This window comes from Xenopus laevis, chromosome 7L (genome assembly GCF_017654675.1).
Source record: "Xenopus laevis strain J_2021 chromosome 7L, Xenopus_laevis_v10.1, whole genome shotgun sequence".
Classification (NCBI taxonomy): Eukaryota; Metazoa; Chordata; class Amphibia; order Anura; family Pipidae; genus Xenopus; species Xenopus laevis.
The window spans coordinates 74,940,947-74,953,850 of record NC_054383.1 but is presented as its reverse complement, the minus strand read 5'-3'; the positions used below and the strand labels follow the sequence as shown (position 1 = coordinate 74,953,850).

The following is a 12,904-nucleotide window of genomic DNA, read 5'->3' as shown; positions in this document are numbered from 1 at the left end:
TGTACGATCGTTCGAACAATTTAATCCTACGATCGTACAATTTTACAAAAAAAATCCTTTGACTTCTCAAAACTTAGCCAAATACTGGCTATACGTTCTAGGAGGTCCCCATAGGCTAACATAGCAATTCGGCAGGTTTAAGGTGGCGAAGTGTCAAAGTCAAAGTTTTTTTTAAAGAGACAGTACTTCGATTTTCAAATGGTCGAAATTTGTGAAGTATTTTCAATTCGAATCGAAGTTGAAGTCGAAGTGGCCTATTCGATGGTCGAAGTACCCAAAAATTACTTCGAAATTTTTAAATTCGAAAATTCACTTCGACCCTTAGTAAATGGGCCCCAAAATGTTACCAAATAGAAGAAAATGTAATTCTAAGATTTCAATACACATTCATATGTTATTTGTAAATATCAATACAGATGAAAGCAGTTTGTGTCTGTTTATTTCTGCACATTGGATCGTACACAGTGTAAAAGAATTTAAAGGGGAACTATCGTGAAAATTAAATTAATTTAAAAAAAATTGAATACAAGCTTCCTCATACTGAAGTAAGAAACGTTCTAAATACAATCAATTAAAAATTCAGAAATAATCACGTTTAGCTTCACTATTACTCTCTCAGCATCTTCATTCTGTCTTCATGCAGGAGTTGGGTGTCAGATGAATGATCCAATATATCCTATAGGGGGGCTTCCTTTCCTAGCAGATACTGTATATTAGAGCTCACTAAAATAACTGATTCCAGTACAAACAAAATAACTGCCTTTTGCACAAATTCTGCATGTAGAGAGACAGGATTACTGGTGTTTTTAATAGCGTGAGCTTTAATTCTAGGCAAAAGGAGCCCCTTTATAACATATATTGGATCATTCACCCAACTCCTTAATGAAGACAGAATGAGGAGAAACCTGCTGAGAGAGGAAAAGTGAAGATAAACTTGATTATTTCAGAAACAGTACAACATTTTTAATTGATTGTATTTAGAAAGTTTCTTATTTCAGAATGCTGAAGCTTATATTACATTTTCATTTTTCGCGATAAGTCCCCTTTAACTATTCTACAGGGAAGACTTTGCTTCCACAATCTCTTGCAAGCTCCTTCGAAGATCAGCTGTCTTCTGCTACCAAGTTTCACAATAGCCAGCAGGGCAGAGCAAGAAACAGATAATACTTTTAATAGCAATTACAGTACATAGAAAAAGCACAGAAGTCCATTCACCTAATGCTAATATCATTTGGGAGGGGATATTACAGCAACTGGATGCTATGGAGTTCCAATCACAAATTCTCCTATCTTATGTAAGGATATGAATGCATAAGAGGCCCACAAACAACTACGCAGGACATTAAAGCTTAGGTGGTTGATAGATCACTAGAAAAACTGTGATGAGCTGGAAATCTTTCTGTGAGCACAGAGTAATGTGATCCACTTTGGTGTATTTTTGCTTATGCCAAACTACAAAGGTGCAATGTTCAACTGAGGTGCCAGGGACCTACCAGAAAACTATAGCCCAAATGACTACTTTCTTTACACATAACCCTAATTATACAAGGCTCTTTACTTTACATACATGTATCCTTCCCTCCTTTTTTCCTCCTTACTGTTATTTAGAAATAATGAATGACAATAGGTATACAAATGTAGGGACCCGTAGAGTTAATCCACGGTTTAAAGGGTTAAGGGCCCCTCCCCTGAGCCTCATGGCTTGAGATATGGGTTTTCTGCCTGAATTTTCCAGGGGCAGAGCCTTTGGATTGGTGCACATGGCTGATCCCAAAAGGAACCACAAGGTGGTGCTGTGCAACCCTATAAAAGATGATGCCATGTGCTCTGTCAGCCATTACAGTTCAGGTTACAGTGACTGCTGCAGATATTTGTTTCACTTGGGATAGAGTGGCAACACTGGCAAAATGTAGGCCTTTAATGGAGTATGATAGGCCTGCCAAAGGCTGGGCAGGATCCTCCAGTGCCTGGATAACTCAACTAAGATGGTTTGGAGTTTAGATGCCGGATTTCTGTATTCACCTTTTGGAGATGGGTGAGAGATGCAGTTCAGCAATGATGTCAACTTGTGCTCGCGCTATAGACAGTGCTGGGAGCTATGAATGGAGGATCAAACAAGCTGCATGTGTTTCATGGAATGGATTCATCGCTGTGGATGCCTGCTCCAGCTCTGGATGAGCCTAGCCATCTGTGTGAATCCCCAGGGTAAGGTGTGCCATGGGGAGGGTAGAAAAAGAGAGGATCCAGGATGGTTTCTGTTTATGACACAGGCTGTTGTTGATGCCTGCCACGAGGGAGCCAGTACCTAACCGGAGGGAAAGGTATTTTGGGCTGTAGCACTACCTGGGACCAAGTGTACTCTTTTAGGGACAAGGGATGGAACTCTTGGGCTGCCAAAAGGAGTAGTGCGGGACTTTGCCTGGCAAGGAGGTGTCAGGATTGGACTTGCACAGGTTCCCATGGGAGTGGGTCATTTTATATGATGTGAATGTGTTTTACTTCCCCTTTAATAGTACACTTGTTTTATATAAAGTTATATTGTTATATAATAAAGTGTGTGGGTGATTTGTTTCCTAATGGGAATATCCTCAGGAGTATTCCAGGACCCCATTAGGTGGAGGCACTGCTAGAGAAGAGTTTTCCCAGTACCTTTCAACTTGCAAAGGGAACTCAGGACCCGAGTTGGTAAGCTGGTACAACCTTGGCACCAGGGGGGTCGCCAAGAGGGTGTTACACAAGGTAAAATAGCTGGATGAGTACGATTGCCCACTGACAGCAGGTCCCACTGAGAGTTTCCCTAGTAGCCTGGTGTTCCAGGATACACACTTAATGATATTACAGCATGTTCACATTAGACAGAATAGTATTTATTTGGATAAGGGAATGCAGCACTTGGACGGTTGAAGAATAGCAACATGTTTGTAGAAATGTAGGGCCAAAGGATGTTACGGTTGACATTTTAGCTAGGCTTCATACAAGAGGATGTGCTGTTAGGGATGTAGCGAACCGCCGATAATGTGTTCGCGAACGCCGTTCGCGAACACCGGCAAAAAATGCGAACAGTTCGCGAACTTCGAACATCCGAAAATCGTTCGATTCGAACGATCGAAGGATTTTAATCGTTCGATCTAACGATTTTCGTTCGAATCGAACGAAAATCGTTCGATTTTAGCGACCGAATGGTCGAATGGTCGAACGATTTTGACGCGAACGCCTATTGGCGAACGTCGCGCGACGTTCGCGAACTTGCGGCGGACGCGAACAGCCGATGTTCGCACGAACAAGTTCGCCGCAGAACAGTCCGCGACATCCCTATGTGCTGTATCATCATCCATCTTGCTCCAACCTTTATCTTATGACATCAGCAATATGCAGCTATATACACCTATTTCAAAAACCACAGATTTACTTAATTAAAACAATAGGCAAAAAGCATGTTCGTCATAAAGCCAATTCATTGAACAAAGGGGAATACTGTTCCTTTAGAAGTAAAATTAAAATGCTTAGTAATGAAAATTATACTGGAAGTTTTTTCCATAGTTTTGAAAACCCAGAACCACACAGCAGCATTTTCATTTTTCTAAATAAAACTTAAATTTGATTATAAAAGTATCACATTCATCTAAGCTTGAAGATTCATGAAATGTAAATAGATATTCTTTTGGTAATAATTCAGTCTCCAGTAAAAAAAGCAAAGTTCTGGAAACAAATAGGTTAAGTCATATTTAAGTTTGCCAGAGTATTCTGAACTTCTGGAGCCAGAGATTCAGACACCACCCACGTAAATAGAGAGTGTTTTAAGAAAAGAGAGTTTTAGGCTGACACAGCCAGGGAAGGCAGCCAACCTCCCTGGAAAACAGCAGCTAGCCATGTCTACGCAGCCAATGAAGAGGAACACTGGACTGAGAAGCATAGGCCTTTTATCTCCCAGGAAACAGACGGATACTTCATTTTCCATATACAGATCTGTCCTTTCTCTATTGACAAAAGAGAGTCACAGTACATCCTTATTATTACCTAACGTGGCACACTTAACAAAACTGTGATCTTATTGTCACTTTATCATTTATGGAGCACTGGGGTAATGTTTTATTTGTTGTTTTTCAAAGATTGATATATTTTGAAATGTATAGTTTTCAACATCTACTTCCTAGTTGTTACCTATATATACAGAGCATCTAAACCCTGGTAATCCATTTTAGACAACATATTAAATATTCCCAATAATGACAAACATGCTACTTTTAGTATGGAAAATAGTAATAGTAGCCACTAATATTGTGCAAAACTTAGAGATACAGTGCACCTGCTGCAAGCCACAACTATCTTGGCTTTCAACAGAGGAGACTTTATAGCCTGCAATGCTCAAAAGTTAACCAGCATTAATGCCTATACAGCATCAAACTGGGGGGGGCAGGGCACCCCAGGCCTACAGCCTCAGTAGCCCCCCACACCATCCCTCGGGCCCCCCAGCTGCAAAGCCCTCCCTCAAACCGCCAGTCACCCCAAACTGGTGCCTGCCAGCGTACCTTTTCCTGCACGTCACGGCTGGGGTCAGGGAGGGAAGTAAGTGGCAGCAGTGCAGGGAGCGGGTCTGGGCTGGCAGGGCCCACAAGAGCTAGTGCCCACCAGGTTTTTTTCCCGGTGTCCCGTCGGCCCATTCCATATTACGGGAAGGCCATCTCCCATAAACTCCATTGTAATCAAATAGTTTACATTTTTCAAAATGATTTAATTTTTCTCTGTTTCAATAAAACACAACATTTTACTTGATCCTAACTAACATAGATGTAATCCTTATTAGAGGCCAAACAATGCTATTGGGTTTAATTAATGTTTCAATGATTTTTTTTTACAGATTTAAGGTATGGAGAGCCAAATTATTGAAAGATCCCTTATCCAGAAAACCCCCAGGACCCCAGCATTCTAGTTTCATACCTCTAGTAGTATTGAGCTTGTCAATATCCTTATTTTATCTTGCTACATGAATTTGAATCTGAATTGCATGTAAAGCTAAAGAAAATGCTTCTTTGCTATTGTGGTGTTTATACAAATGGCCTGTAGATGTCACTGTGCTCAAGACGTATACTGTGCATACTTTCTATACAGCTTGTGGTGTTAGAGTTGCCTACTGTTGTGTAATGGCTGCATGAGCCTGATAATCAAGCACTGTTATACTCTACTAATCCTCGGCTATCAAAACATAACATTTGTAGTTTCATTTGTAGTTACATGCATTTAGATGCACTTGCATATAAAGTCATGAAAATAATAGCCTGCAATCTTCACTGGGAGGAGATTCAGTAGCCATGGATGTTAATTAATGGATCATTGTATTAATGAAAGCAACCAATGACTAAAAAAATTAGGGAGGATTATGTTCAACTAAATATTAAAACTGAAATTCAAATAGAGAAGGTGAGCTAAAACAACAGTGTAGCCGTCTAGAAATCTGAAAAGAAAAAAAGTAATCCCTGATAGTGCAGCAAGCGTGTAAAAAAGAAGCAGTGTTTTGCAAAATAGAACTACTCACAAACATCTTGTAATATTCGTGCCAGTAGGTGTTTGCAGCTGGATTGGAAATAGAGGGGCCGATTCACTAAGGGTCGAATTTCGAAGTTAAAAATACTTCGAAATTCGACCCTCGGATTGAAATCCTTCGACTTCGAATATCGAAGTCGAAGGATTTAGCGCTAATCCTTCGATCGATCGATCGAAGGATTTTTCGTTCGATCGAACGATTAAATCCTTCGAATCGAACGATTCGAAGGATTTGAATCCAACGATCGAACGAAAATCCTTCGATCAAAAAAAGGTTAGCAAGCCTATGACTTCGGTAGCTTTTAGCTGCCGAAGTAGGGGGTCGAAGTTTTTTTTAAAGGGCAAGTACTTCGACTATCGAATGGTCGAACGATTTTTCGTTCGATTCGTTCGATTTCGTTCGAATTCGAACGAATTTAACCAATTCGATGGTCGAAGTACCAAAAAAATACTTCGAAATTCGAAGTATTTTTCATTCGAATCCTTCACTCGAGCTTAGTGAATCTGCCCCTAAGCGTCTTTTTAGGTAGTGCCTATGGGGAAAAAAACTTTGATAGTGCAGTATAGTAGGTGTAGTTATAAGACTGCAGTGCACAGTCCTCGCTTACCCCTCAAAACTGCGACGGATGCACATATAGTATCGCTGATCCGATCCGAAGGATGTCGCCCTCAATGGTGTTAAGGTGGCATAGATGCAAAGATCCGCTCGTTTGGCGATGTTGCTAAACGAGCGGATCTTTCCCCGATATGCCATTAACAGGCATGGCTATATCGGGGGCAATCTGATTGTTCGGCCGTATGGTACTTGGTTACTGAGAGTCTCAGTGTGCGAAGCGCTTCCGTCTGAAGCGGTGGTTTCCTTTGTGTGGAGCGATAGTGATTTTCAGGTTCCTCAGGCCTTTGCCCCTGTGGAAGTATTACCAATACGAAACGCGTTGGGCTGTATTTGAAATTGTCAGCGATACTTTATGTGTGTCCGTCGCAGGTTTGAGGGGTAAGCGAGGACTGTGCACTGCAGTCTTATAACTACACCTACTATACTGCACTATCGAAGTTTTTTTCCCCATAGGCACTACCTAAAAATACGCTTAATTTCCAATCCAGCTGCAAACACCTACTGGCACGAATATTACAAGACGTTTGTGAGTAGTTCTATTTTGCAAAACACTGCGTCTATTTTACACGCTTGCTGCACTATCGGGGATTACTTTTTTTCTTTTCAGATTTCGAGACGGCTACACTGTTGTTTTAGCGCACCTTCTCTATTTGAATTTCTGATTACACACGTGGACTAGTGGATCCACATACTACAGGTGCTGCTCGATTACTATTAGGAATAAAGCGCGGCCTCTTCACCATTTTATATACAGACTTTCCTAAATATTAAAACTACCTTCAATAAGCAGATATTACATGTATACATTATACACAACCTTGGTTGTCACAATTATTCTACTACTACATGCTTACAGCCTACAACTGAAAAACTGCTCTCTCTTATTAAAATACATTTGTATTTGAATGAACATAAAAGACCATAAACAAGGTCTTTGAATGATGGAAAAAAGAAACCTCTTCGCAATTATGCTACAGTATGAACAGATATATCTCCTTTACAATCCAGTATACCATCAAACAACTGTGAAGTACATGTAGTAACTTCATATCGTGTTCTTAGGGGGTGGGGCTGAAAGTAACCGGTATAAAATGTATTTTTGACTCCTTTATTAACTGTATTTTCATTTATTTGAGAACAGTAATATAAATACAGCTTCAATAAAAGGAAGACCCGTAGAAGCCAGAAAATGAATTACTGCCAGTGATGGAGAAAAGTTTGTTTAAATGGATTTAAAGGATACATATTCAGGTTTTGTTTTTGCTAATGGATTGAAAAGCTGAAAACCTTTATAACCAATCACTTTGTGCATTTAATACAGACTTAATAAAATAGTTGTTCTTTTACTTGCAGAAATGGATAATCATTACTTAGAATGTGTCCCAGACAGGCTGTCAGGTTTAATTCCACAAGCTGGAGTCGGACTCTGGGACAGGCATAGTTGGGAGAGTCCCATGTGAGTTGAGTTTCCTGCCTCCACCCCCCAAGTTTAACACAACCAGTCTTTGTCTCTGGCTTCCCGTGAAAAAACACAGTGGCCAGCCGCTGAGGTGGGTCAGAACAAGAAATCAGACAAAACATTAACTAAGGAATTTCAAAGGAAAACAATTAAAAGAAGCAAAAGAAAAAGGGCAGGAGAAAAGAGGCTGCAAAAAGGACAAAAGAGAAAGATTACATATTGTTCATTACAGAGAGACAATAAGAAAAACAGAAAAACTAAAAGGGTAGAAGCCCTTTTGAAATAAAGAATAAAACATTTCACATCATAATGGGACCTGGGACTGCGGCAGTGCTGCTTGAAATGTTTTAATCCATAGAAAAAACACCAGCAGTTTCTATATCCAAAGTAATGTGCATCAACATTTAATAGACTTTTGCCATCAGTTGTGCTATAAACAGTTAGAGAAACATACTACAGATCCAACAATTTATTAATCATTGAACTGGGGAATCCAGACAGATTACATGCAGTTTTATGTTTGATGATATGTCAAAATTTTCCAAACTGTCACAAGAAAATTAGCAAATTGACAAATGTATCAATTCACATGTGTAGAGAAAAGTTCCAGGCTATATTTTTCTGTGGTGTAACAAATCTTTCAAGCACAGAACGCCCTAATTTTCCAGTAAGTGAATACAGAACTCAGAACTGTATTAGCCAAGTTTGAAAAGTTTGATTTTTCTTGCACAAAAATATTTTCTATCTATAAAAATCTGAATTTGTTAAAATTTTGTTCCTATTTTTGGTTTAGCAACACATTAATCCCAGGTTTTTTCAGTAAAAAGTGTGTGCCGCTCAATAATAGCTGGTGTAAACTGTTCAGGACTCTCTTGAAATTTAGCTTTAAAATCTGTCCAAAACTACTAAGAACATTTTGCCCTAATTTAATTCTGGCACATAATAGAACCCAAATGAAAATGTGTCATTGATACAGAAAATGTTTTTGCTTGCTTATGTTTTTACTAAAAATCTTTTGATGCTTAAGAAATCACCTTAAGAGAATATAGGAAAGCTGAGATGGGGAAGAAAAACACAATTTTCCATCTGTGATAAACACAGGCCTACAACATTAACATGTGCCTCAGGGTTCATGAGTTTGCACTGCTACATTGTAATCTGAAATGAACTGCATCTGACTTTCTTCTCTACTTGCTTTATACTTTGCCAGGAAAGGCAAGTGTAACTTTGAGTAAAACCACTATGGCTAGTAAAATAGCAGAAGACATTTGTGCAATATTAGTGTTTCTAATCTATTTTACTACTAGTTTGTGTACATTGTAAATGTGATGCAATTTTACGTGACTTGTATGGTGTATTATTACACAAATGTATGTTATCAGAGCAAAAAATAGTTTAATTGGAACTATTAATGCTAAAGAGCATTATCACGTGAATTTGTCCCGAAACGGCGAAAAAAAAAATCGCAAAACGCGTCAAAATCATTTTGAAGACAATTTTTTATACGTGCGCCTATTTTGTCCAAATGCATTAACAATTTTGACGCACAACAGTTTTTATGTACATGACTATTCTGACACGCACCAAATTTTTTGTGATGTGGCTGATTTTTTGGCAGCCACAGTTTCACTAATATATTTGCTGGCAGCGAATTCGCACTTGGTGAATTTATTCACCCATCACTAATTATGAGGTGTTTCTTCCTTAGCTCCGTCTCACAAAGCTTCATTTCTATTAGTTCATATTCAGCTACTTTACATGACAAGTGCAAATTGTATTTATGTATAACTTTATTTATAAAGCACTATAAGGATATGCAGTGCTTTGTAATCTTACAGTGTACAAAATTACACACAGGGAGGACAAGCTTTAAAATAAATACATATTTGCAGATATTAGGTGCCATATGGTAAGATAGACAGTAGGAAGGAGGTTCCTGTCCCATATAGCTTACTTCCATACTTATCTAAGTGGCCCACAAGTGCATAATTCACATTCAGGCACAAATGTCTGCATCCTATGCCAAGTGGCAGACAGAAAATAGAGTATCAGCTTCTATCTGCTGTTTTTGTACAGTATTTGCCACCTTTCCCCCTTATTCCTAAATTAGTCCATCATCTCATCATTTCTTGTTTGCTATTGCCTGTATCATTTTTTTTGTGTGTAAAGGCATAGATGCAAATCCTTAAAATATGATGCTGCTCCTCCTATGCATGTCACACTCGTTGCAGTATCTTGGATATTGCTTTTATTATTATTAATATAAATTGTGGTAAATGCAGCAAAGTGAATTTACTAAATGTAGCAGCTCCACTCTCCCTCTGGCTTCCATTGCCAAACCTCAAGATAATGATAGAACATGTACATGATAAAGGCCCTGCAAAATACTAATGTCACTAAAGAGACTGTTTTCAAGATAAAAATAACGTATGAGATTATTTTAGAGTTACCTCATTTTTTCCTGCTGACACACAGTGTGTGCCTATTTTGGATAAGGCTGATCTGTTCATATTCTTGTTTTGTGTAGTTCTGCAACCTGTCTTGGCCGTTGTTGCATTACATAGTTTGAAAGAGCAGATACTTATTAAACTGCAGATCAGTATCAGAAGGCATATGTGTATGCCAAAACAAAGGCCATCATTGGACAAGTCAAAGATTCATGATTTGTAGCAGTGGCAGTGCACCATGCATCATTTTATTACATATATAAATAAGCCTTGTTTATATTCTGTCTGCATACTTATGTTTCATTTCAAAATAAATAATATATTTTAACAATTCTGGTCAACTTTTTATTGAATCATCACTTGTGCATCCAACTTGTGCATTTCAACCCACATTGGGGCCTTTATTTTTTTTTATATTGGGTTTCTTATTCTATGCATGAAGAAGAATATATATTAGGGATCAGCTCCCTCCAGCTCCATGCAATTGAAAGCTATTTCTGCAGGTGGAAGGGTAGATAAAGGAAGGACAGTTTATTATAGGACGTGTTTGCAAAGATACGCTACCTTACCCATAGAATAGATCATGAATAGCCCACTAATGAACTGCATACTGTTATCTGCATTAAGGAGAGCAACTACAGAAGAGCCCAGTGTGGAATTTTACTTCCCTTCCATGTGTCTTCAGACTGAGAATTGGAGAGTTCTCAAACTAAAATTAATATTAAGTTACTCACACATTTTCCGACACCTTCTTGATAGCTATAATTTGGATGCAGTTCCTTTTCAGCAATATGGTGGAGCATTTGCAATTTGACTGTCCATTTTTAAATACAAGGTGAAGGCCTTCTTCAAGTACAGTTCTGACAGTATTTTGTTTCAGGCTGTTGTACATGACAGATGCCATGTAACTCTGAAGTAAGAAATGAGTTATGCCCTTACATGACATGGTCTCCTCAGTTTGGAATGTGCCCATTTGTGGATAGGTATAGGTCCTTCCTGCTGCTGTTCTGTGCCATTAAAGGAGAGCTAAAGTTTAATTAAAGAAGTAGGGGGAAAATGTTGAACAGTATCTTATGTCTTATGGCTTCTATTCCAGCCCAATAGTATGACAGCCCTTATGCCCTCAGTAGCTCCCCATCTTTTTTTTCTGCTGATTCACTGCATATGCTCTGTGCCGCTGTCACTTACTGAGTTTAGGGATCAACACACAAGATACTGAATATATATACAGTATAATATAGATGTCACAATATAAGGCTGCTTCATAATTCAGATGATTGGTATATGGCAGTTAAAAAACCAGCACAATTAGAATCAGAATTTAATAACCAGCCTGATAGTATCAGCTTCTAAGAAAGACAAATGTCATTTTCTGTTTGATGATTTGTGACAACCCCTAAGCTTAGCTTCTCAACAGTTGCTCAAAGTACACTGAGCATGTGCTTGTCTCAGACACTCCTAACAAAATCCAACATGGGAAACCCCTGTGACAACTTTGAAGGCCTGAATCATTACTACTATAGAGATGCTGAACCTTTGAGCTGGTTCAATAAGTTCAGTATATAAATTGTGACATTTCTAGCCATATTCATTTTTAAGGTTTAGTTCTCCTTTAAACAGGTTCAGTATGAGATGCTCCATTTAAAAAGTGTGGTTACACTAGCACTAGACACTGAAGTTGTAAGAAACTTCCCTTTTAGGATTGAGAAATATAAACTCTATCTTAGACATAAAATAACAGATGAAGAAGTTCATGAGTTACAAGTGAATATTGCAATTCCATAGTCTGACAGTGATAAACTCAGAGGGGAAAAATGAAATCCCCCATACTTCAATCAAGCAGACTTTAAATCAGCAAGTTGCCCATTATACTGCACCTGTCATTTACATCAGTGCCAAAACAAGGAGGGAGAATATATAAAAAGACAGCAAAGCGTAGATTGGAAAAGAGGAGAGAATCGGCAGAAGAATACAGAACAACATAGAAAGGAAAGTAGAACAAAAGGGTCAGCTTCACAAAATCAATGTGTATAAGAGTGTATTTTGGGGCTTAATGTGAGTTTATTAAAGGTGGTTTTTGTCGGCAACCATCAAAGCTTTGGATAGGGAGAGCTGACTGATTAGCTTTTGTCTTGCTAATGCACCTAGATTCATGGAGTGAGAGTCCCAATACACCAGGTAGGGAGGCGGCTGGAAAAAGCCACAGTGAGGAGGTACTTGAGCTCTTGAGCTTATTATGTGACAGACAAAAGCTGCACCTGCAATGAGAGTGTGATTTACCATATTTGCCTTGATGAATATGGCTCAGGCTCCCAGCAACTCAAGTGTTAGCTTAGTAAACAAAGATGAGCTAAACCCTTCCCATGATACAGTTACAGCAGCAGGTCATTAAGCATTTAGACCAGAGTCCATAGACTCATATATAATGAAATCATGGTTAGAGATGATAAACTAGGAACACTGGGCCAGAACAGTAGGCATTCTAAGAAATGGTTAGGAATTGGGAATGAGGAACTGGAAGATTTTGCACACAGGCCAAAAAGGAGATCTTTATATATACAATATGCTGCAAGTTTTATCTGAATAATTCTTTGTTATATTATTTTTATATGTAGAACTTGTATATTGCTGCCAGCATAGGCATGGTATATGGATCAAATAGAACAAGGTTATTTCAAGGGGATGATACAACTGGATATGAAACTAGCATCAAGAAAGAAATTGTCTCAACGAGTTTATGACTTAACAGATGATGATCATAATTTATACACACAAGCACACTCTCACTGCCAAATAAACTCCACACATGATTAAACTTTTTTTTTTAAATGTTGTTTTGGC

The 12,904-nt window shown here is 38.5% G+C and overlaps 1 protein-coding gene across 2 annotated transcripts in view; it reads right to left on the bottom strand.

The window, feature by feature from the left end:
* Nucleotides 1-12,904, bottom strand: part of fli1.L (1 L homeolog) — a 53,930-nt gene that overhangs the window by 5,086 nt on the left and 35,940 nt on the right. The window lies entirely within an intron of this gene.